Source organism: Syngnathus acus, chromosome 1 (assembly GCF_901709675.1).
Source record: "Syngnathus acus chromosome 1, fSynAcu1.2, whole genome shotgun sequence".
In the NCBI taxonomy this organism is placed as follows: domain Eukaryota; kingdom Metazoa; phylum Chordata; class Actinopteri; order Syngnathiformes; family Syngnathidae; genus Syngnathus; species Syngnathus acus.
The window spans coordinates 5,680,755-5,706,196 of NC_051087.1; the positions used below are offsets into that span (position 1 = coordinate 5,680,755).

The window sequence follows — 25,442 nt, forward strand, 5'->3', positions numbered from 1 at the left end:
AAGTCTGATTTGGGGGAGGAGCCTCACTATTTTCCTTGGAGAGATTGCAATATATGTGGCGATATCTCGTATACACCACAAATGATAAATAGGTGGGGTGTCTCCATATGGAAAATCGGTTAGTGTTACCACAATCCTCTCTTTGCATATAACATAAAACTTGTAGCAACCTAAATCCAACTACAATCCAACCCGGAATGATTCTTTCGAGGTTTCATGTGAAACGGTTTGCATTTGGAGGTCATCTTACCCGCCTCAGTGAGCAGGTCCCCGGTGCTGCTTCATCTTTGAGGATTGAAAGAGTCAGAAATCTCCCCAGAATTCTCCTGCAACACAGTGGGAAGGGGTGGGAAAGGGATGAGGAGATTAGAAAAGCGAGCCTTTGCCTTTCAAAATTCAACGCTCTTCGAATCAACTCCAGCTTTTGGGCGAAGTTCCCTCTGGTGCTCTCATGTGTGGGTGTGTGCGTGCGTATGTGTGTTTGGGTCGTAGTAACCGGCGTGCATCCTCAGTTAAAATGCTACAGCCAAGTTCTAAAAGCACATGGGTCAAACGGGCGGCCCAGTTTCAGCTCCCACACTGGAAGGGAGGGGGGGGCCGGGGCTTTTAAAAGGCTCGCCTCTTCTTGCCAGCTAAACGGACTGTGTTTATGTGTAGCCAGGAAAGTCAGTGTGGGAAAAGCATGCAGCACCTCAGTATGATAAGCACACATTCTGACAGATCAAAAGGTTTGCATTAGGACACACGTGTGAATACTGACACGGAAGTGCGTGCGACGTAAGCAGCGAGGCGCTGTGGGCATTTGCACAGACAAAATGTGAACTCTCTGGTGGTTTGCAATTAAAATGACCCTGCTGGCGGTGGTGGCATCTGTGAAGACTATTAAAACACACAAAGTTGAAGCTGTCACGAACTCAAGACTAAGTTGTTTTTTTTCTGTGATTTTAAACACATGTATCAATTCATATATATTCTATACGGCGTGCCTCATTAGGGGCACAGTGTGCTGGAGTTTATCCCAGCTGACTGGAGGGCACATATAGAGCAACCATTCCCAATGAAATCCTAAAATGTCAGCTTTTTTTTTTGTAAATTACCTGCAAGAAAATCAGAGTTCCGGAAGAAAGGCCAGAATGTGCAAACACCACATACCAGATTTGAACTCAGAACCCGAGAACTGAGGCACATGTGCTAACCACTTACAATCTGTCCTGCCGTCTTAAATACATAAACATAGAAATTTCCTTAAACAACAGTTTACAGTTGACATATAGCTTGAGCTTCAATTCCAATCAAAGGTTGTTCACAATTATGTTTCATTTGGGAGAAAGATGCCATAACACATTGCTACCGCTAGTCTGTGCTATTACACCATCCCTGCATTTCTGCTTTGTGACCGACTTACTAATAAATAAGGGCAGATGATGATGGCAGCATATATTATGGAGTGACTGCTCTGCAAAGTAGAACTAGGACACTTGGCATCAGTGTGTAGCATTTCTGACTTTTCAGCACTTTATTTTAGGGTCAAAATGTCAAACTGATGAAGGTAGAGGTGTGACACTTGTGTGTGTGATATGTGCAAGGAATGAGGAAATTTAAACTCCGGTACCATCAAAGAGTTTCATTCAGTTTTAATCATCAATGTCGGAGTATTTATTTCACACAAAAAACTCAAATGTCAAATATTGTCCACAAATGCTACAGTCAACCAAATCTTTCCCCCCCCCCCCGTGGGCTTTCTTTTGTCCTCAGGTAGAAAACCACCTTTTTAATCACACTTGTGCTGGGCCAAAAATGTAATTAAGACATCAGCAGCCTTGCTAGGAAAAAGAGAAACTAGATCATTTGGGAAGCTTGTGTCAAAGCAGGCATTTATAGTTTACACGACCTGTGCTATAAGGTGTGTTTTTGTAGTTTCCAGTTTCTCTCACGGTGGAAGCCTAAAAAAAAAAAGTTTAAAGCAATAATACGTCATCATTTAAGCTCTTTCTCATCCTGCCCGATCCGCATCAAAAGAACCGCAAGTCCCGTTTGAATTGCTGGATTTACCTGAGATATGAGGTGAAATACTTGAAAGGAGAAATATTCCGTGAACTGACCTGAAAATAACTGCTTTAAAACAATAGTGGTCCTGCTGCGCCCGCTCGTAATACCGAGCACGGCGTTATGGTCATGGTGACTTCAGATCGCCTACTTCACGGTCCATAAAATAACATAATGGTCAGGTTTAAGGTGAGAATCAATGCTTGAATTCCAGCACAAGATAAATATTTATTATAACTGCTTTATGGATTTAGGGGCTTTGATTAAATCCCACAAGATGATGACTGTAGTGACAAAGTTAAAAGACCTACAAAAGTTAATTCGACAAACCAAACGATTCATGCAAAGTGATGTCCCAGTTTTGATTTGTTAACCCCAAGCAGGTCAAATCAGCGGCTCTTCAGTCACTCAGCATGTGTGAAACGTTCTTCTCGGGGTTCTGTCAACTGGCCTCAACATCAGCGAAAGTGGGTAAGCAGGGCAGCAGATGTGCTGTCTTTTCAAGCTTGGGCTTTTTTTTTTTTTTTTGGGGACAGCACAATTTTAACAGAAAGGGACTGTTTATCTATGGATAGGTGGAGAAGTTGTAAAATTGGAAGGGACATACAGGAAGAAATATTTTTTTTAATTAAGGAGACAACTGAGTTTCATTTAATCACCAATTGTGTTGGGATGGATGGATGGATGGATGGATGGATGGATGGATGGATGGATGGATGGAGGGAGGGAGGGAGGGAGGGAGGGAGGGAGGGAGGGAGGGAGGGAGGGAGGGAGGGAGGGATGGATGGATGGATGGATGGATGTTTTTAGATAATCATTTTCACCATGCAAAAAATTGGGAGCACACAGTAACCATCAAATGAAATTTAAAAACCTGCTTTGTGAAAGGCCAGCAACAATTACAATTAAATCTTGATACCGCTGTGTTAAATCATTCAATACCTCCATATCACACGATCCAAAATCATGGTTCTGCACAATATGATGCAGTATTAACAGAAAAAACACAAAATCAGGCATCGCAATGTGCTGTAGGATGTGCAAACTAAATTTGTATCTGGGCTGAATAACTTGCGGCCTCCCGTGGTCATTTCTGAGTGAAATTAATCTAGCCTTGATGGCTTCATAACGTTAAGGTGTGCAATGATTCACTCGCCTGACTTGTGTAGGCGGAATGGGTTCTTTTTGCACTCAGTGCCTATGAATGCTTGTCTTTCAATACGTGCCCTTTAATTGACCAACGAGCAGTCCAGGTTGGGGTCTGCCTTTTGCCTGATGTCGTCTGGGAGAGGTTTCAGTTTTCCATGACAGCTGAAGAGAATAACCGGTGTGCAACATGGATGGATGGATGACTTCATAATATCCATACGAGAACCTCCAAGGATATATCAGGGTTGTCAGTAGTCCAAAAGTTATGATGGTATTTCAGTATCACTGCTAGCTGTGCAAGCGAGCTATCGGTTGACTCGGGAGAGAGATTAATTAATACTTAGTTGTATAACATCACGCCTAACGGATCCCTACACTAGTTTTGTTACAATATTAACCAATATAAAAAATGCCTGAACAATAAAGGCTTTATGATAGTGGCTAACTAATTAACTCAATTTCCTATGGTAATAAATTATTTTGACATTGCAACAAATCGGTGTCATTTAAACTAAAAAAATATAAAAATCATAGAATTAAGCATGTAAAAATGTTGAGTTTCATGCATAAACAGACAAACATATAATAAATAGTGGTGACATGGTGGGCAAGGGGTTCGCATCATTGTGTTCGAGGTTCGAATCCGGCCTATGGTCTTGTTGGGTTAACTGAAGACTTTAAATCGGCCATAGGTGTGAATGGCTGCTCTTTCTAATCCAAATATTTTCCAATAATGGAAAATATTGTCAATCTATTCAATGGGACCCATTGCCTCCCTGCTTGGCACTCAGCATTAAGGGTTGGAATTGGAGGGTTAGATCACCAAATGATTCCCGAGCGCGGCACCGCTGCTGCTCACTGCTCCCCTCTCCCCCAGGGGATGGATCAAAATCACACGGGGATGGGTTAAATGCAGAGGACAAATTTCACCACACCCAGATGTGTGTGACGATCATTGGGACTTTAACTTTTAAAACCTTTTGTGAAACACGTCATGTCTTTGCTTAATAATCTCAGACGTGCTTGGGGTGGCCCCGGAGTCAGATATCCGGCGACAATTGTGAATCATCATTTGGTATGGCAACAAATTACTCAGCGCTGTCCTACTTTCTAAGACGTATTCGACACTACTGAGCCCGAGGCTATCGAAACAAGAGTGTGTGATTGTGAGAGACATTAAAAAAAGTGTCTAAAATCCGGACGCGATGCAAGAAAAATGAACAAGTGTAATGGAATGGAAGGCAGATAAACCGTACAATAAAAAAATTCTTTCACGCAGTTTGAATCAAGTTCTACTTTTCTTTCACTGTTGCGAAACTTTAGTTGTATAAGAAGCATCTGATATTTCTCGCACCACGGCAGGTGAGGATTAATTTCAGAGGAATTAATAGAAGGTGGCAAAAATGTCACGCAGGTGTTATTGTGTGAGATCGACCCGACCAGACACCTTCTTATTGTTTTTTCACTTTCGACACGGTAACAATTGTTAGCCTGATATTGAAAGGCAGCCGGTGCAAGAATATGAAGCAGAATTAAAAGAAGCCCCGGAATAACTGCTGAGGGGTTCCTAATGAAGCCTCACAGACCCTGCAACAAAGTGACCTATTTTCTTTCTCCTCTCTCTTCTTCCTCTCCTAACATTGATGCAGCTGCCCTCAATTCTTTACCGGTTGAGAATCTACAGAAATTTAATTAGAACAGACTAAAATGACTGATCAATGTTTTTAAATGCAATTCATCCAAACAATTAGTATTTAGGATAACTTGAGTTTATGAGGAGTCCGACAGGGGTCAGATTGAATTGGTGGCAGGAAATGTCACCATGAAAATTACAACAGCCCAAATGAACTTTCATTTCAAGAGCGGAAAAATTAGATTGAGTGGATGACATAACCGCCTTCTACTTTTTAACTCATCATTTCATGGTGCCAATACGATGGGAATTAATAGAATTCCCTTTTCTCATTTAAACAACCGCAGGGAGGGTTCATAGGAGGTGCGGCTTTTATTTGAGGAGAGACAATTGGTAGCAGTGCCTAGGAGGACTTAGACATGATGATGTTTTTGATAGGAACCTGTAAGTACCTCACTAGGGCTGAACTATTTTAAGAAAAAAATGGATTTCTGATTTCCTGTTTACAGTATCGCATTTATTTTTCTCTCTGCTTATTTATTTATATATATATATTTAAGTTTGCGCTGGTTGTCAATAACTAGTACTAATGTGATCTTCTTATTTGATTTGTTATGGATGAAACACAAAAGATGCTCCGAGTAGATATGAATACTTTGAGGTGGCTTTGATCACTTCCAGTAATGCTGATGAATAATGCGACCAATCACTTTTGATGTGGAGTCATTACCACCGAGAAGGTTGTCCTTTTTTTTTTTTTTTTTTTTTACCAGCGTCCATTGGTTACCAGTTTGACACGTGTGTGTGTGTGTGTGTGTTTATTATATATGTGTATTTGCATAAAAGTATATCTTTTTGGAGCATGTACTAGTGTGTGTGTGTGTTCACTCTAAAGCACTTGCACTGCCATTTGACTGGTTAAAAATGAGATGGCGCAAATCCTCCAATGAGAGGAACTACACACACTACACAAACACACACACAAAAACAAACGTGATGTGTAGGCATGAGCTATGGTTTTACCGTCCCAACCTCAGAGCCCCACTACCTTACCCATAAAAAAAAAAATCATCCTTCAAACGATCTCTCCATGAATCCATTGATTCTCAGTCCACACATTTCCCTCAGACTACTTCTCCTCCTTTTTTCACTTTGTCATTTCGCACCTTTCTCCCCATCTCGTCCTGCGTACTTTCCTCCCCACATGCAGGACTGAGTTTCTCCTTTTGCTTTAAAAAAGCTTCTCACTTACTACATCTCCCACTTCCGCTCCACTCCAAGCCTACATTAGCTTGACCTCACATCCTTCTCTCCTTTCCTCTCCTCTTTTGCTCTCCGTTCTCTAAACTTTCATCATACGCCTCACCGCTTGATCTATTAATCTCTCTATGTCTCTCCCTCAGTCTTCCTTATCCCCTCGGCTCCATTCCTCCCTTGCCACCCTTTTCCCTCCTCCTTCTCACCCCATTTTTCTCACCCTTCCCAGTTTCGGCACCTGCTGCTGAATACGTCTAGACCGGTGAGGGAAGGAGTGAGTAGAAGGAAAGACAAATACGATAAAAGACATTGCGAACGGTTCATGATTGGACATTTGTTAAAAGTGAAGACGTATTCCTTTGTGTGTGTGTTTGTGTGTATGTTTGGCCCCAAGGCATCATAAGAGCAATCATTCACTGAATCGCACCAACTTAACACCTCAGTCCGCTCGGTTGTCATTTCTTCTCAAATTGCAGCCTACTTTCTTTTTTGCGACCTGCCCAATTCGCACATGCTATCAAAGTGTAAGAAATTTGATCCAAGGGGAATTTTGACATTTTTCTGCCACAATAGGCGCTTGGATTGAAGTGAGCGAATTTAGGCAAAGTGACGGCGAGCGAGGCTTCAGTCGGGAGATGAGAGAAACGAGGACAAACAGATGCTAGATTACATCTTTATATGCCACACATACGCACACACATGGAGCCAGCGTCTTTGATCGACTTGAGTGCTTCCCACTGAGTGCGTACGTGTGTGCGTGCAGCGGGATGCGGTAATTAACCTTTCTCCTGCTGAGCCGGGCTATTAAAACTACGACTGTAAAGGGGTTGTGTCACGATCATAAAGCATAACACAAGTTGGTTTGTTAAGCGCTGTTGAGCACATTCAATGACACGGTTTGCCGCGTTGTGCAAGAGGACATGGTTACAAGTCCAGATGTATTTTCTTTACGACTAAAGGTAACCTTAAGCTTTCATCAACAGTGATGTTAATTACTCTAAATTTATTTTCTTATTTACCCCAAAACTGCTGTACATTGGAACTTCTATTGTATTGGTGTCAAACCCAAGGCCCGGGGGCCATATACAGCCCGCCGCATAGGTTTATATGGACGGCAAAGACAAATTGTGCATTGACAAATTGTCTTCACTTCAGAAAAATAGAGAGATTGCTAGCAATCTTTTTAAAATATTTGTCTCCTTTTTTTTTCTTTACTAGTCACTGATTTTAAAACTTGTTATTTTTTGTGCAGTCTATATGCGTTTAAAGTATGGCTACAATGCGGCCCGCGAAAAAAACGAGTTTGACATCCCTGGATAATCTTAGGCCCATGTGGTGACACTGTTGAGTAACAAAGGAGCGTCAAATGATTACTTTTGACGATGGGTTTTGCTTTATGAGAGGCAACACAAGAAGCACAAGAAGCAATATTCTGATGGGGGTGCTTCAGTCCAATTTATCAGAAATAGAATACAATGAAAAGAGCTAAACAACACTTGGGGGCTTGTTATAATACTGATTTATTTTCTACCTCGACTTACCACGATGAATACACACACATGAAAAAGTCTCAAATTGGGGCCAATGTGACAGATGGGCCAATGCAACTGAAACAAGCGCCTTTGCGACCTCAAGTGCGTTTAGTGGACGAGCGCTAGCCAAAGCTTAGCCACTAATGAGGTTCTATTCGTAACTCCAACTGAGTCCACTCCAAATAGTGGTGACCAGACGCACACCACGCGAGGGAGGCTGAGCTTTAACACACACGTGCATGCACACACAAGCATGCACTGAGAGGCAAAACAACCTTGAGCACCAAAGCAAATAAAACACAGAGGGGTACACTAACATGCTATTGCTTGGCAGCCTCATTAACTAGTTTGACATTTAAGATATTTTTAGATTGCAATGGAAAATATTTAACAAACTATTCTCATCAGATGTCCTGTTAGCAGTTAGCAGTCTATTACAATTTCTAGTTTTGAGGCTAGGATGCAGAATTAATATTATTCATGAGCCTCGAGGGAGGTTGGCTTGTTTTTTGTTGAATTTATACTGAATGCACAGAAGTTGTTTTGGTGACATGTTCATCAATGAGTACATCCTAGATTGATGCTGATTGTTTTTTTGACCCTCGGTCTGTAAAATAATTAAAAACGAATATTAGTGATGGAGGTGATTATTCATCTTGAATGAATAAGACAACCTGCAACTATTTGTCATAGTGTCAATTAATTGGCTGTGATTCAAGGTAATACTGTATATACTGTACAAAACTCTTAAGCAGCATTATATGGTGTGTTGAATATAAATAGTGAGTGCACCACAAAGCACAGACCTCCACGACGGATGAAAAGTGGCAAAAAAAAAAAAAAAAACTCCTGGAGCGTTGCTGTGTTCCTTGGTACATGCTGTTTTTTTCTCAACTCGAGGTATTTGAGCCGACTATTACGACACATCATCTCTGCCTGAGAGTAATAAGTTTGAGATATACTCAAGCTGCAAGCCCTGATCCTCAAATAAATAATAACAGTGGATGTGCTGGGTAAAAGTTGGAGGCGGTTATGACTAACACTTTGTGACAGTCAGTTAGAGATGACTGGGGATTTGTTGTACTGTACGTTATCATTATTGTTTGTGTGTGAAGCGTACAATTCAATAACAGAGCCGCTTCCATTTAATCTCTTGCTCTCAAAGTGAGACTTTAACTGATGGATGATTCACAAAGTCCTGTAGTTGTACTACTATTCACTTTGCGCCTCATTTATTAAGATCCCAAATAGCAGACACTAAATTGTGTGTTTACACTGCACGTGCTGTCGGCAGGCTTGTTCCTCCTGATTTATTAAGATTTTCTACAATGATGCTACGCTACTCCTATGCTGATGAATAGGATTTATTCTAACAGTGCTTGTTTGTCACAGGTGAAAAAAGGGATGAGAGATTGAATGAAAGCGCAAATCTGGGTTTAGGTTGAGCAGATATAATTCTAGCTGGTAAGAAACCAAGTTTGCGCCCATTTCTGCAAGCGTAAACCTTTAGTAAATCAGGTCTACAGTTCCATGCAACCTCATCAGTTATAGAAAAGCTAATTACGGCCTCATTAAAGCAGACGTATGAAATGAATTGTGACCTTATAGAAACAGCTTCTAATTCACTTTGATGATACACTATGTGGTAATTAAAGAAAAAATATCTCAGCTATTGCCATGGTGATTTAGGATTATCAATTTTATTGGGCTTTTCATGTTGTTGGACTACCCAGGACGCCTGGCATGTTTTAGAATTAGCCTTGGAGCTAATCACCCTCATTTATGGAACTGGGTGCTTGTGACGCTGCATTGTTGCTTCAGTCACTTCACCTTTTGCCATGGCACCTTGATTTCTCAGTGGCCAAGCTTACCAAGATTTTGAGTTACAAGCTGTTGCTTCGTTCGTTTTTTTTCCCTTTCTATTGTGAACAAATAGCCATTCATTTAAAATTAATAACCAGACAGCTACAGCATTCCAAAATTCATGTCAGCACACATACAACACTACATCATCTATTGTTGTTATTTGTACTTCCATTATTTTAAACCAGCTACTTTTTAACATTCTCTTTTATTATATCTAAGTATTACACAAAATATGACTACTTGGGCGCTAATAAGAAATTTCCAATCAACTCTTGTGTTAGTTCAAATTATCTAGTCTGTGCCAGCTAAGGTTTTGTGTCGTGTTTTTTTTTTTTTTATGTGAACACAACATGCAGTGAGCTCAACATCATTTGCCAATGTAGATTGCTTTGTGACAGGACATGGGACAGCGTGCTGTTGGCATGCTGTGTTTTGAGGATGTGGGGAGGGTGAAAATAAATCAGGGAATAATTAGACTCTTACCTTAAGAAGCACTTCAACACGTCAAACTGTGAAGAGAGGAAACCAAAGAGACAAGGGGGGGGAGAGAGAAAATAGAATTTAATAGAGATGTCGGCATGGATACAACAACAAAAATGTCGCTGGTAAGGTTGCTGGTAGATTTAATTCAAATTTTAAGATTGATCAGAGTGCTGGTTAGTTTCAGGTGTTAACAGAAATCATGAGTGGTAACTAGTTCAAACCTTGTGAGTAGAGACCCAAAGCGGGTCCAATTCAAAAAATAGTAGCAATAAGTAAGCAGTTGAACGTTTTAAGTGGTAATGATGCGGATGCAGACAGAAGTAGTACAAAGCTGTAGCAATGAAAACTATTTGATAGGAATGTCATGAAATAATCATAAATCAGGCTGCTCCGAAAGAGTCCATGGGAGAGCTTGGCGAATTTCAACAAACACAAATACTCCAGAAAAAAAGGCTTCATTTGCCGAATCCCTGGAACCTGTACAATATTTATTCCCCTCAAACCCCAGCAGAGCAAGGCTGAAAGTGGGGCGATAGTGTTGGTGCACTGTGCGTTCTCCTTCGTCTTTGTTTTCTTGTGCCAGACGTTAAAATAACGATGCGATAAATTGCTGTAATTCTTACTGCAAAACTCACCTCAATTAAACCGGCCACAACATTAGTTACACATGCACATTCTAATGCAAACTCACATTTTTGAACGTCTCTGTGGTTGTCCATGAGATTGAATTGTCATAAATACTTCTCAGAGAGCATTATTGCTTATGTACTTCATAAAGTGTCCAGTGAGGTTAAAAAAATTGCAACTAATCCCCTTTAAGGATTAAAAAGATCCATAATTGGCTTCATTGTTTCCCTAAATTTAAATAAAAACTGACTGAATGTCTCTCAGCATTGCCATATAAGGAAGTGTTACGTTGGAAAACAATGCCGAATAAGAGTAAAATATAAAACCAAAGTGTCTCAAAATAAAACAAAATACGTATCAAGTAATTGGGTTGTTTGCGAGAATAATATACAAATTTAATTAAATTGGGTGCATCTCGCTGCAAATAGAACTAATCTGTAATTAACCGACAAGCACATAGAAATGCAACGTATCAATAAACACCGGCCATGCACACATATACTCGCACGCAAAAACACACACGCTTGAGGAGATCAGAGTGTTTCATTAGTGAGGTGCAGATAGATAACCCTCCCAAAGGAGACATTGACCAAGAGGCCATTGATCTACTGAGCTAAGCTATTCCGCGTGTGTGCGTGTGTGTGAAAATAAAGTAAGTACCCTACTGATGGAGTCTTTAAATTGTTAAAGTAAGCACAGTAAATCTAATCCAGTTGTGTTTAATGGAGAGCAAAAGAAGCAAGCTGTTGGCATATTCATTAGGTCCAATTACTCTGTCCAATCACTACCAGCCAACCAGAGCCACCATCAGTGATATTTATGCCCAGGATAACCATCAGCAGATTGATAGCCTATGAAAGGAATTTATGAGATTCACCAAATGACAACACGGTGCACGTGGGGGCATATTGTATCATTTGATCTGCCGGCAAGGAGACGTGAAGTGTAAATCAATCTGGCCGATGCTGCAATCACGCTCTTATTGATGACTCAATAAAGATCACCGGCTCAGAGGTTGTAATCATCATTTATGATAATAATATAACGGCACTAATTCCTGTGATGAATATGCTGTAAACAAACAATCAAGGACGTGGTGCTATCTAGCGTGCATGCTCCAGTGTTCCCCATCTCCATGTGGCGGCCTTGTAATTAGCTTTGCAGCTTGTTGTCTTACATTGGATGTGAAGGTAATTGGGGCTCTTGGACACACACTCTCAATCTCTGTCAAAGCCAGTGTGTGTTGCATACTGGAGCTCGGCCAAGGATTTAGTGTGTGCTCAGGCTGCGCTAAAGCAGCTTGTGATTCATTAGTGATGAGTGCATTTAGGAGTGAAATGAGAGTCTGAGTGGCCCGATGGCTGCTTGCATCATTATAGTGTCCACTTAGACCGCTAAGTCTAACGCTACTACCCCGCACTAAAACAGTAAGGAAATATTGTCCGACTTTATTTGTTCCACCATCGTGGTTTAGTGAATGTTCAGAAGTCAGAAGACGACCAGACGTTCCATTCCGTGTTGTTTGCAAACACAACTCTTCTGCTTTACAACATTATGTCTTTTAATATACATTGATCATTTTTGTGGGTTTAAGTTTCTATTGGACACAACTCTGAACGGTAACACCGGCTCAGATGCCTGCTCTAACACAATTTGAGAGGTGTCCAGCGATATATCGCGTTTCATTCCCTTGCTGACCTCTGAGCGGAAAAAGTCGGACTGATAAATAAAAACCCAAGTAAACATACAAGCGTATATATCTATATTTGATTTATATAAATAAAATCGAAATAATCCTTAGTAGGGTTATCTTCAAAGATTTGCTGCTTTAAGGCCATTTGGTTTTATTGTTTGTTTTTGCCTGTGTGTCCATGGGTGTGTATTTTCAGAAGGGCATGCAGATAATGAAGTCAGCTAGTTGTGTTATTAATTACAGTTTTACACCTGCTTGTCTCAGCGAATCACACACATCGACGCAGCAAAACGAGTTCTCATTTTCAGTCTATACAATACACACCTAGACAAACACATCTTTTCTTCTCATCACCTGGGCATGTTCCCTACACCTCCTTTCTCACTCGCTCACGCCTTCCCTCACTTCTCACCATCTGCTTATACAGTCTACTGTCTGCCTCACGTACGGTGTGTAAGTGTTCATATGTTGCGTGTGTGTGTGTGTGTGTGTTCTCCCACCCCATTTCCCCAACAAAGGCCGCAGCCGCCGCTGGTTTGCTGAATAAAAGATGACAGTCTCGCTATCAGGAGATTAGCGGCTCACAAAACAGTCATTTTGTCCGACTGAAGGAGCGACACCAAAGCGATCACAAGCGATTCAGAGCGTCAATCTGAAAGGAAATGAACAAATGAAATCTCATGTACAGTATCTCTGCACTGTATCGAAATACTGCATGTGCAAAGAGAAACATTTCATTTTGGTTGTTGCTGCTGAGGCAGGCCCAAGTAGTGAGTCTCATTCCCTTTCAGATTTCTACGCCAGAGGCACACAGTGGCCCAGAGCACTAGGAAACTGCCTTTCACCCCTATTGTTTGTATGTGTATTTTAATAAATCTAATAAAGATGATAATGATTTTAATTCATTGATTTCTACAATGATACAGAGGGTTCGATGTTCGGAGTACGATCACACGTAGTCTGTCTGCCTGCCCATCCATCAAATTCAGCAAAATCCCATTACACCATAATTTAGACCTACTCCGGGAGGGTCTAAATTTTTTTCTACTTTGTCCCCAACAGGTCGGTAAACTAAAACACCCTCAGCTTAGTGGAACAGCGGTCTGCCAAATTCCCAAACCCTGTAAACTACAGTTTCCCTTGCACAAAAAATCAAGATTCTGCCAATATGTTCGCGGACTATGAAAACAGGGCCTTCTAACTTGATTCTTGTAACAGTGTAACTTTCTCACCTACAATATACTTCGAAATGATCCTTATAATTACGACAACATAATTGACCGGTGTAATGTGTAACCTGTTGCCATTCACCAAGAGAAAAAATCAGTTTTGAGTAGTTTGGAATGAAATGAAATTAGAATCATTTTTGATTGGTGGTGTGCTGTCAGATTTTTCAAAAATATAAAATATGTGTTGTGTAAAGGTTTGCAAACACCGTTTTAGTGTGACCGTAACACATTGACAATAACGCTCGCCACCAAATGAAAACTATTTCATTCAGTCTCGCCCACTTTTGTTGTTGTGATCTTGATACGAGTCTCTCCACACATTTTCTCGTCCACTCCCCACCTTCCGTCTCTCACACACTCTCAAACACTTAACACGCACAGAAAGCACGTCGAGCATATGGCTATTCCTCTCTTCTTTGAAGACTGGCTTTGAAGCTATGGCGCTCGTATCGATTGGCGCTCAGATGAGCTCACTTCACCAGAGCCCTGCGATTATCTGTCGCTTTATTTCAAACAGTGCGCTGGAGACTTGAGGTGGGGAGAGGAGGGATGGGGGAGCTTACCCACTCCACCCATCACTCACTCATACAAACACCCAAACGGGGAGATAATGAGATGAGCTTACGTGCCCGATCCCGATACTTAAGTCAAGCTGCACGTCAAAACTGACAAGTGGGAGAGTGTTGAGTGAGTGAGGAGGACACAGTGATAGAAAAAGAGTCTGGGAAAAGTGATGAAACTAAAGAGAAAAAAAAAAAAATGTTCCACCCTACGGTGCTGCTCTGATTAAAAACAAAACCCAAGTGGAGATTTAAGGCATTATTTGTCAAAATGAACAAGAAATGTTCTTTTAGGTTCAAGGTCGGAAGCTGTTTGATCTTAATGGTGTTTCTCACATAAACGTAATAGCGGGTCTCATCAAAATATATAAAATATAATGCACTTTTGCAGAGTGTATTATTGAAAGAGGTGCTTTCTGTGTGGTGCCCATGGGAGTACGTCAGTGAGGGAGTCAGGGTGACATGAAATGTTAATGGTGTGCCCAGAGCAGCAGAACTTCATAAAAGAGTTGATTTAGAAACTTCAGTAGCTTTCAGGGACATTGAACATTGTAGAACCACAGACACACAAGAGACGCACACAACACATACACGACATGAACTCTCTCCAGCTTTCCATTCCATGGACTTGTTATTGAAAATAAACCGTTTTAGTGGAGAATTTAAGCGAAATAAAAGCAGGATTGTGTTTAGAAAACATCCATGAAAGGAGGCATCCTTGTACTTTTGTGTTATATCAAACATATTGGCTCAAATATGATTATATGATGACACTGACATGTAATGAAGAGAACAAATTCTCTGGCTCTGCCATCTTTAATTTTCTATCGGTGGATTGGATGTTCAAAATTGCGTTCAACCTTAGAGGTTTGACCAGTGTATAATAGTTACACTCACAAAGAACTGGTTGCTGTATGTGCATATGTACTATAGTATAAAGTTACTTGACCTACATCTTATACTGTGTGCTTATATAGTATACCGTATATTGAGTAAAAGGGTGTGTATTGGTACCACAGTGCAAGTTTGTGAGGAAAGAAATGCGTATATGTGTGTTTGCGTTCATGCCTCTGCTCTCGTTAGGTCGGCATCCAAGCATAGCAATCAGCAGTGATCCAGACTCAGCATCAATTATGGCTCCATTAGCCACAACCCCCTACTGGTGTACACACACACACACACACACACACACACACACACACACACACACACACACACACACACACACACACACACACACACACACACACACACACACACACACACACACACACACACACACACACACACACACACACACACACACACACACACACACACACACACACGTACACCTGTGCTCATTAAGGTGCACACACACAAACACACATGCATGCACACGCGCACACACACACACCACACCACACACACGTACGTGCATACACGTTTCCTCTGGTGTAATTAACAAACGCTGCGTGGACAAAGCGCCGCTAATGAAGGTGTTAAGCTGTATTGATTAGAATGTAAAAATTGGAAATGGCAGCCAAGTGAACATTTTTTGCATGCTATTGGCAAATTTGAAGACACGTGAAAATTATTAAACAGTTTAGGCAAACGCATAAGCTCAGAGGTACTTTTACCATTTATAAAAAAAAAAACTATTATCAAGACTTGATTTAGTCAAACAAAGTAATAATGATGCAATGAATTGGATCTGTTATCTTTTTGCCAAAAGCAAACTGAACAAAGCCAGGTAAAGAAGTAATATAATCCATTGATCTACTTTATCCACCCATCCATAAATTTTCTATAGTGCTTGTCCCCATAAGGATAATGGATGGGATTGAGTCAATCCCAGCTGACTTTGGAGAAGCAGGTTACCCTTTGGACTGGTTTCCAGTGATGAAAAAAATATTTACACTAACATTCCCACCTATGGACAATTCTTCAGATTTTACGCCGTGTATGACATTTTTTCGTAATGTTGCGGGGAGAAAACATTCAAAAGTCAGACATGGTAACCACCGTCTGTTGTGCTCCCATTTTATATTAATTAATCCATCCATCCACGTCATAACAAGAAGCTGAAATCCTCGTAAAGGGCACATCTTCAATTGCCCGATTCAGCAACGACACTGACAATTCCCTGTATTGATGCGCTACGGTAAGCAATAACAATATGATACATAGCAATACTGATCTTTTGTCCGACAGCTATAGTGTAAGTATAGATGGGGAAATAATGGTAATCATGCACTTGATAGAGAGAGCGAGAGAGAGAGAGAGAAGATATTGCCAAAAGTACAAAACTATAAAGATAACACTGCCATAAATATAACAAAAAGCATATACGCAAATACAAAGTGGTGTGGAAGACTGGGTAAGTGGAAAACCATATTGCTGAGAGTGTAAAATGCCATAGGTCAAATGTCAAAGGTTTAAAGTCCAGTCAGCAAGAGTCGATCCCACAAGAGACCTCACCTCTGCTCACACAGTGTCATTGCCGTGCTTGTGGAATGTGTGTGCATGTGTGCTTTTGTCGTTCCGTTTCAGGCTCTCCCCACACTGAGTGACGTTTCACTCTGCGCGGGATCCTGAGACTCATGCTCAAGTGTGGCAAACCGTCGGGCAGCGTTTTTTCTGCGATTCAAAATCGTAGGAGAACGCAAATTTAAGAGTCAATCCAAAATGCACGAGGTATCACAAAAAAAAAAGCAAATGTCCTATACACAAGTAAGATCCAGTAAGCTATCATCTTTGCCTTGCCTTACAACTTTTGACATTCCACCTTTATAGAGAGGACCTATCTGGTCTGCCTGATCCAGATTGGAAAACTGCTTGGGTGAGATCCTGCTCGATTTAGTGTATGTGTGTGTATGAGTGACCCTGTGCCCTAAATCCTGACAGGAGGAGCCAGTGGGCCAAGTGAAGGCCAGAGGACCCCAAGGTGCCAATCACAGATGGCGAGTGACAGACAAGTTAGCCACCATGGCTCTCACATTCCCCCACATATACACACAGTGTCCCTCTCAGGAGCACACTGTCATTCTCCCCCCTCCTGCTGTCAAGTCAGGTTGAAATTGCACAGTAGGTGAGCTGGTAGGTGCCAAGATTCATTTGTTAAACTTTTACAGCAGCCTTTCCAAAATGTACTGTAAGGTCAGAAATGATTTCATAGGTGGCTCAGTGTCAGGCTGAAATGCTCGAAGCTATTTTAATGATTGAGAACAGGTACAAGGGCAAAGGGCTGTTTTTGTTGTGTTATGGGGCACCCACTGAAATAATTCAGGATTGCAAAAGTAAAACTGTGGCAGGATTTATATATAAAAAAAATATTGTCATAACTCAAAAACTACTTCTATCAAACTCGGTGGAGGCCAAGGTAAAAATCATTGCCATTTGGTGGAGATCCATTTTTTTTCTCATCACTTTTAAATCTGAACATTTGTGCAATTAATATTGTTTTTACTTTTCCAATTAAAACCATTCAGGTTATAAGTACAAGTATAAGCATTGAATATTTTTCACCAATTTGGATGAAGGTTGACAGTCTTTGAGCCATGTCTTTCCTCCATTTTGCTTGACAGATGGAAGGATAAAGTCGTTATTTACCGCTGCCAAGTGGTAATGTCACCGTTCGTTTGTTTTCTCCTCAATAGAAATGTTGTCATATTTTTCCATTCATGCACATTCACCCCACAAGCAGTAATATTGAATTTGTCACTCAAACAGGAAAATAATCAATTATTCCAACTGTAACGTTTGTTACACAACACGGTATGTATGACACAAAATAAAAACCTTGTCCAACGAGATGTACGGCTAAATAGGCTGTCTGTGAGTTTAAAATGCCACAGCGCTAAAAAAAAAAAAAAAAAAAGACAGTTGTAAATGTGAGATTCAACCAAGAAAGATGGATGATCAGAAGCTTAATGAGCCAAGACAGTAGAAAAGGCTGCTGACAGATATCGGGCGAGGACTACCACCAATATCAATTATGTACGACCTTTAAGAAGACAAAAATGCCAAAACACCATATTACTTGATAATGATCTTTAGGGAATTTATCATGGGTTCCGTTTTGTTGTTTGGATTAATATTTGGTTTTGTCGCATGTTATGGTTCCTGTCTTGTTTTGTTTGTAGTGATGGGATGTATTGTGATGAAGCTTAAGGTTGTTCAGTGTCACAAATATGGTTTTGAAATTATTAATAATTACAGTTTTGAGGTAGAAATGTATGCTGACCAATTTTTGGGGTAGATTTAGGAAAAGAGATTGGAAAATGGGTAAGGATAGAGCATGGTGTCAAACTCAAGGCCCGGGGGCCAGATACACATTTTTATGTGGCCCGCAAAGACAAATTGTGCATCGACAGCATGTGTCAATACTAAAATTACAAATTGTTTTCACATTTATTCATCTGTTTGTTGTGTAGCCTATACTGTATATAATATATGGTGGCGACAGTCATAATGGCCCTCCGAAGGAAACTATGACTACGATGCGGCCCGCAACAAAAATATGTTTGACGCCCCTGAGATTCTCGAGAGAGCATTCTGCTAAGTAGTTTCAATTCTACTGTTAACCTCAGTGGCAAGACTCCTACATCTTAATGAGCAGGGCTTCTTTCAACATAGCTGTTAAAGATTTTTATATTTTAATCATTATGGAACTGGAGGCACAAAGTGCTGTTTTATAGTGCACATTTTTCCCGATAATATTATTTAATATGAGGATAAACGTTCTCAAGTGCTGGGCAAGTAGAGTTTTAGAGGCATTCAAGAGGGGTCTTCCTGCTCTGCTAAAAATACACACCCAATTCTAATTTTGAATACAAGCAGAATCAATTTGGAAGGAGTGAAGCACGCAATCTGATGTCATGTTACACAACAAATGAAATATGCAATACAAGTATTGAAATAAGTCTCAGGGTTAGAAAAGTGAGGATAACAAAATGTTACTTAGTATGTGTATTTTCTACAGTATAGCAGGGCTTTTTGCCAAATGTCCTACTAAATTATTTTAAGAACTGTCTGAAAACCGCTTACGTATCAGTTTGCTACCTAATTGAAATATTTAAAAATTCTGAGCATGCATATGCAGTTATATCCTGTTGACGTAAAGTGCTTATTTATAGACAGTCGCGAGAGCGCCGCAAAGCAGCAGACGAATGATTTGTGCAAACTGTACTTAAGGCAGTCAGTCTTTAAAGACGGATGGTACCTCTTGAGGCTATAAAACTGTGTCAATAATCTATTAGAGGGTTAAACATATTCATTGCAACCCAACTTGGCTGCAAGTTGAAGTCGTAAAAAATGTCCGGTACTTTACGGTTGAGAGCTTTAAACAAGAATGTGACATGGCTCCATTTGGGACAAGATCACAAACTGGTTTGTGCTTGTCCCAGTTTTCACCTGGAAACTGACAGCAAACTTGATGTTTTACTAATGTGTGAGCTCCCACTTAGTAGTAAGAATTTTTTTTTTCTAGGCTCCTAATACAGTTACAAATGGTATTGAGATTTCCATGGTAGATTAACAGTAAATGTATCCGATACCATTAAGGGAATTGATGGAAGCAACGCATTCAGAAGCTGATTGATTACGAGTGTCAAGGGAAAGATTTGATGATGATGTTGTTAATCAGGGTTGAATGATTGAGAAAAGTTATCTAATTGTGTTTTTTTCCACCGTAATTTTGCGATTATAAATTAATGTCATTATTTTTGTCAAAATGTCTTTCCTGATGTTTCAACAAACAAGCAATAATTGATTTGTATTACAATAAATGATCAGATTCATGACACATAAATGTGTTCATCTCACAGAAAGACAAAAATCAAATAAAGCGTGAATTCATACGAAAGACAGATTATTTATCCACCTCAATTAAAACTGTTAACTAACTAAACACTCGACTTGCGGCTAGCCGTTCAGTACGAAAACTCCGCAACATTCTGCCAAACAAGTGTAGGATAAAATCACTCGGTCAATCCGATTAATAAATCTGATTAATAATACAAATCAAATCTGTGGCTTTATCTCTGCAAACATATAGACTGCACTTAAGCATTGAATTAAAAATAATAATAAATAAATAAATAAATCCTGCTGAACAACTTAAACCAATTGCAGGTTGTTTCTGCTTCTCCGTTGCAGCCTGTATAACTTTGGAGGTAAAATCATTATAAGATTATATTCATGCGAGACGTGATTATAGTCTTAATTAAAGTCTTGTATGTGCTACTGACATACATTGAGCGGTGTTGTATTTCTGGCAATTTCCTTGTTATCTTTCCTAAATGTCCAAAGTGTCCTTTACTGTTTCTTCTCCCACATTCTCAGCTTCTCTTCCCCTCCCCTCTTCTTCATCTCTCTGCACCCTGTTCCATCTGTTTCCCGCTTTCATGGCTTTCCTTACGTCTCCACACCTGATGGAGATGGGACCCAGCCGTAAATCTCCACAAGCACATCCACCGTCGTGCTCACCGCAAAGCAGAAAAGTATGAGGGAGCAAAGAGCGGGAGCGAGAAAATGAAGTAAGACAAGGGGGAGGGGGGCGACGGACGGAAGAAGGGAGACTTGGGTGTTGGGTGCGAGATTGTTCAGGAAAAGAACGACAGGATAGGGAGATAAAAAAAAAAATACAAACTGACATAAGTCCCGAGACCTGGGGATGAGCGGCTGAAGAGACAGACGGTGATGGAGGTGCTAAAAGAGCGATGGAGGCAAAGAGACAGAAGGGGAAGGGAGATAAAGACACAAGCTTCCACATAACTCACGCGCACGCTCTGTCAAAGCGCACGCAGCAAACCACGGCGAGATGAGCAACATGATTAAGAGTTCCCCAGAGGGCCCAACACATCCTTCCCGGCCCGTTACAGAGGGACAAGTTAGTGGATCGCCACTCAGGGATTAAGATGTGTGTGTGTGTGTGGTTGCAGTTACACTTGCACACAGTTGCACCCAAATTGTTTGCAATTTGATTTGTTTTTAGAGAGGATAAAGAATAAATGCCTGTGAGTCTTAGATGATCTTTTTGTCTGTCTCAATCTTTGTGTTGCATTAAAATATCAAGCTCAATCTGTACGCCATTTATTTATGAGGATAACGGTGCCTCGCCGCTTCCCAAAGAAAGATTTTGTAGCGAGAGAGAGAGAGGTTGTTACCTGTGTTTGCAGCAATAACCCGAACCAAAACATTCCAATAGACTTTCACAAGCCCTCTGCATTCATCTCATTGCATATTCTATCCCGATCTTCCTCATAAAACATTACGCGTCTTTAGCTTTAACCACCACACGACATTTTACGCCGGCTGCCTTTATGTTTAATCCACTCCATCATGTACAGCTTGATATTTTTGCGCCAGATTGGTGTGTTGGTCTCATCTGATAGGCCGTCATCCTGAAGCAAAGGCAAAGCAAATAATGATGCTAGCCATTGTCATGCTTCCCAGCTGGGAAAAGATTATCTTGCAGAAAATGAATTGTTTGCTTGTCACCAATCAAAACACATCTAAGTTCTACTTTTGTCTCATCTGTCTTAAGAAACGGCTTCCTAAAGCTGATTCAAGGTGTGTGTAGAAAACAGGACGAGACGTTCCCTTGCGCAGATCTTCTCGAAAGACTACTGTCTAAGACTATTGCTTATATTCTGTGGGATTGCACCTGCCTGACTTGTGAACTAAATCCACCTGTAAGCACATTCTGCTCATGTTCTACGGGATCAGCAGTATAAATCAGGATTTATCACTTCTGACATTGCTGGCAGCGCGCTAACAGTAGGGTCGACGACTTTTCCCAGCCAGTGATTTACGTTATACTGTGATAACAACTGAAGGCCACGGAGGCTTGTGTGGCTCGCTGGGGAAAAGGAGAAGGTACAGGTGGGCTGGCTGCAATGTGGAAACTCTCCTCTAGGGGCGGCTAATTTGAACAGTCTAGCAACATACAGTAAATGTATTTTTTTTTCAAATGTTTGTCTTTGTTTTGATTGCATTCATGGCCATTTACTCAAGTATGAATAAAGTACATTTATTGTATTCTCTTCTGGGTGACGCGGTGGATGGATCTTTCCTCTTTGGGTAAATTATTCACAAAATTAACTGGAAATCAAATCAAGTCTAAATAATAAATTCATTTTATTTTTAAACATTTTACAATTATTTTCCATTTCCAATTTTGCGGACCACTTGCAATACCTCCACGGACCACGAGAGGCCCGCGGACCATAGGTTGACAATCCATGAACTTGACCAAATACTACAATCATGGCACATTCATTAAAATACTTTCTGTGAGTCTTATAATATACAACGGAAAGGACAAGCCAGCATGGTTCATCTTGTGACATTAAGTATAAGGATAATTATACGTAATTATATATAATTCAGAGGTCGGCTTGAGTAGGTAGAGTGTGTATGGCCTGGAATGACGGGGCTGAGGTGTTATTAGACTTATTGAAAGTATATTTTTGTGCTCTGGGAAATTGAAAGAGTCAGGAGGGCGCAAGAGGTAGTAGACAGGTAGATGCTCTGGGGAAAGGGCTTAGTGAGCAATGAGCAGCGAAAGAAAGACAATGAATTCACACGGGACTTGGATGGACTTAAAGGCTGGGTAGGAGGAAAAAAAAAAAACCAGACAGTCCCAGGAAGACGCAGAGTCATGCAAAAGCGAGGCTTGTGCAGTGACATCACACCATCTTACTCTCTTGTGTGCAATGTGAATAGAATTAAGAGAGAACAATGCGCCATCGACTCAAGTGGTACTCTTGTCTTCTAACATTTTGTTGTGGAACTGTACCTCTACCAAATGAGTTGGTAGCGTCATGTGAGTTTGTGCCTCATCAAACGTGCATCTTGTGTGGATGTGCACATAACCAAGGCTCGGGTTCTTAATCACACCCATCTGAGTGCGAGGAGCTTTCATGTCGTTTCTCTCTCTCTCAAAGACATACATCTACACAAAGCATCCCCCTCATGCCTTCTGTTCTAAATTTACACCTAACATGAGAACAGGGGAATGGGGGAGGAGGTAAGGCAAGGAGGAGGTAGAAAGGCGAGGTAAGGAAGGACGGGTGGAGAGGGAAAAACCGGCAGCGTAGGCCAGAAGATGGTGGGTGGAGGCGTCAGGGGACGGGCGGAGGGAAAGTGCAGCAGGAAGAAGCACACCGGACGGGGCAAGGAGTGCCAGTGGGGACGAGGAAGAGCCCAATTTACGAAGAGAGGAGCCAAATTTGATTTAAGCAGATCTATATGGGGGAGAGAAATGTGTGTTTGGAGGAGGTTGGGGGAGATTCAGATGGAGGAGGCGGAAGGACAGCGGTATATTAGTCAAGGTGTCCAGTCTACGTATTGCCTGCTGTGCAATACCTCCCCTCTGATTTACTCTGCCGAGTGACTGATGAGCGTGAGGACGAGAAGGAGGGATGCGGAGATGAGGAGAGGAGGGAGGTCTCGCAAGGAGCGTTTAGGCCAAATTAACGGCGCCTCATAAATTAGACTAACAGCCCGAGTGGAGGGGCTGTAAAATGTGTGCCGAGATGTGTTCACATGTGCATGTACGTATGTGAATGATGACATGTCAAGAGAGGAGCCATTCGGGCCGGCACCAACAGATTACTGTCTTGATAAAGTAGAAATATCGAATCTCTCGGTGGCGCAAACACAATCTCGCTGTGATTGCTGCACGTAGTCGAGTGTGTTCGGCCGCGGTATAAACGAAAACAGCGGGGACGCCCAACACACCCGAGATGTGGAATGTCACTTGCCATGTATTTTATTTCAGCCATTTTACCACAATATTTCTCCCAAAGCTGTTTTTACATCCAGTGTTAATGTTGACCTTTATATATTCTTTACTTACATCTCTCAATTTGATGTATCATTTGTTTTTATTAGAGTTGTTGGATAATTTACTGAAACATCCAAACTGTAAATAGCTACCGTAATTTCCGGACTACTATAAGGCGCGCCTGAATAAAATCCGAACCAGGTAAAATTCATGGAAAATGTGTTCGTATATAAGCCGGACTGGACTATAAACTGTAGGTGTTTTAAATGATCCTCATTTCTATTACTTGTAATACCAAAACAAATCCTCTTACAAATATCATAAAAGTTATAAAAAAAATAAAATAAAAAAAACAAGATAAACCGCAGGGTTTAGGGCACAGGTGTCAAACTCAAGGCCCGGGGCCCCAGATACGGCCCACCACATCATTGTCTGTGGCCCGCGAAGACAAATTGTGCATCAAATTTATGTCATTACTAAAATTCCAAATTGTCTTCACTTTAAAAAAAAACATTTTTAAAATATTTGAAAAGTTTCCACTAGTCTGATATGAAAACAAATTATTTGTCAGTTTGTTTTGTAGCTTATACGATATATAATATGAGGGGTTCATACATATATTTGGTTATAATGGCCCTCCGAAGGAAACTGTAACGATAATGCGGCCCACGACAAAAATGAGCTTGACAAGCCTGATTTAGGGTTAAATAAATAAGTAAATGTGAACCCCTTTGCCTTTAAACTTTGAATATTAGGAAGAAAACACTTATGAAGAATAACATTCAGACCCACTATGGCAGTAGTGCTTTTAATCAGTCATCTGAACTTTAATGAGACACTTGAGCTCATACCGTGCTGATTATGATTTTAGCACTGCTGTGTCGCCGGGGAAAGTTGGCGTGCACATGTACCATCTTTTTGACGGGCCTTGCGAAATCACTGAAAATATTGACTTCATAAAATAAATAATACAAACCCCTTGATGGATGGATTAATCGGCTATCGGGATTTTATACTGCCAAATATCGGAATGTGCATCTGCCTAATTAAAAAATCCATATAGGTCAGTCTCTAGTTTGAAGCAAGTCGGTCACATGTTCATACTTAACATACTGATTTCTTCTCACATCTGCCAGCGACGAGAAAGCAAAGCTAACGTTTCAAAGGTCTCTTAAAAGCTGCCTTGAAGCTGACTTAAAGAAGGGACTCATGATTTGTTCACAACATTCCAGATGGTTAATTTCGCTAACAACTTTGTGGGTAAGCCAACTGATAGAAACTGTTTGAAAAAGGGCAGGTTCTTCCGAAAAAACAAACAAAAAAAACACTCCAAGCATTCTCCAAAGTGACACAACACTTGATGTGTAGCCAAAGAAAAGGATGATAACATGTTTTCCACGAGGAAACGCCTTCACTGCTGTTCTATTTTTTTTTCTTTAATGAATTAACATTCACCTATGATAAAACCTCTGCTATGGAAACTTCCAAATTAATCTCGAGGGTCTCTCACTTGCAATGCTTCCAGACCACATCCAGCACGGCTTTCGACACAAAGGGCTCAGATTGGTTCTAAATCACGTCAGCGTTTGTCAAAG

General features: G+C 40.8%; 1 protein-coding gene across 22 annotated transcripts in view; it reads right to left on the minus strand.

Annotated features, from left to right (window-relative positions):
* Window positions 1-25,442, minus strand: part of LOC119128997 (receptor-type tyrosine-protein phosphatase delta-like) — a 116,645-nt gene that overhangs the window by 85,506 nt on the left and 5,697 nt on the right. For all 22 annotated transcript variants that reach the window (XM_037262025.1, XM_037262008.1, XM_037261989.1 and 19 more), the window contains exons 3-4: window positions 9,967-9,992; window positions 251-326 (exon numbers count right to left, since the gene is read on the minus strand). The gene's annotated coding sequence lies outside the window, so the exon portion shown is untranslated. The remainder of the gene's footprint in view (window positions 1-250; window positions 327-9,966; window positions 9,993-25,442) is intronic.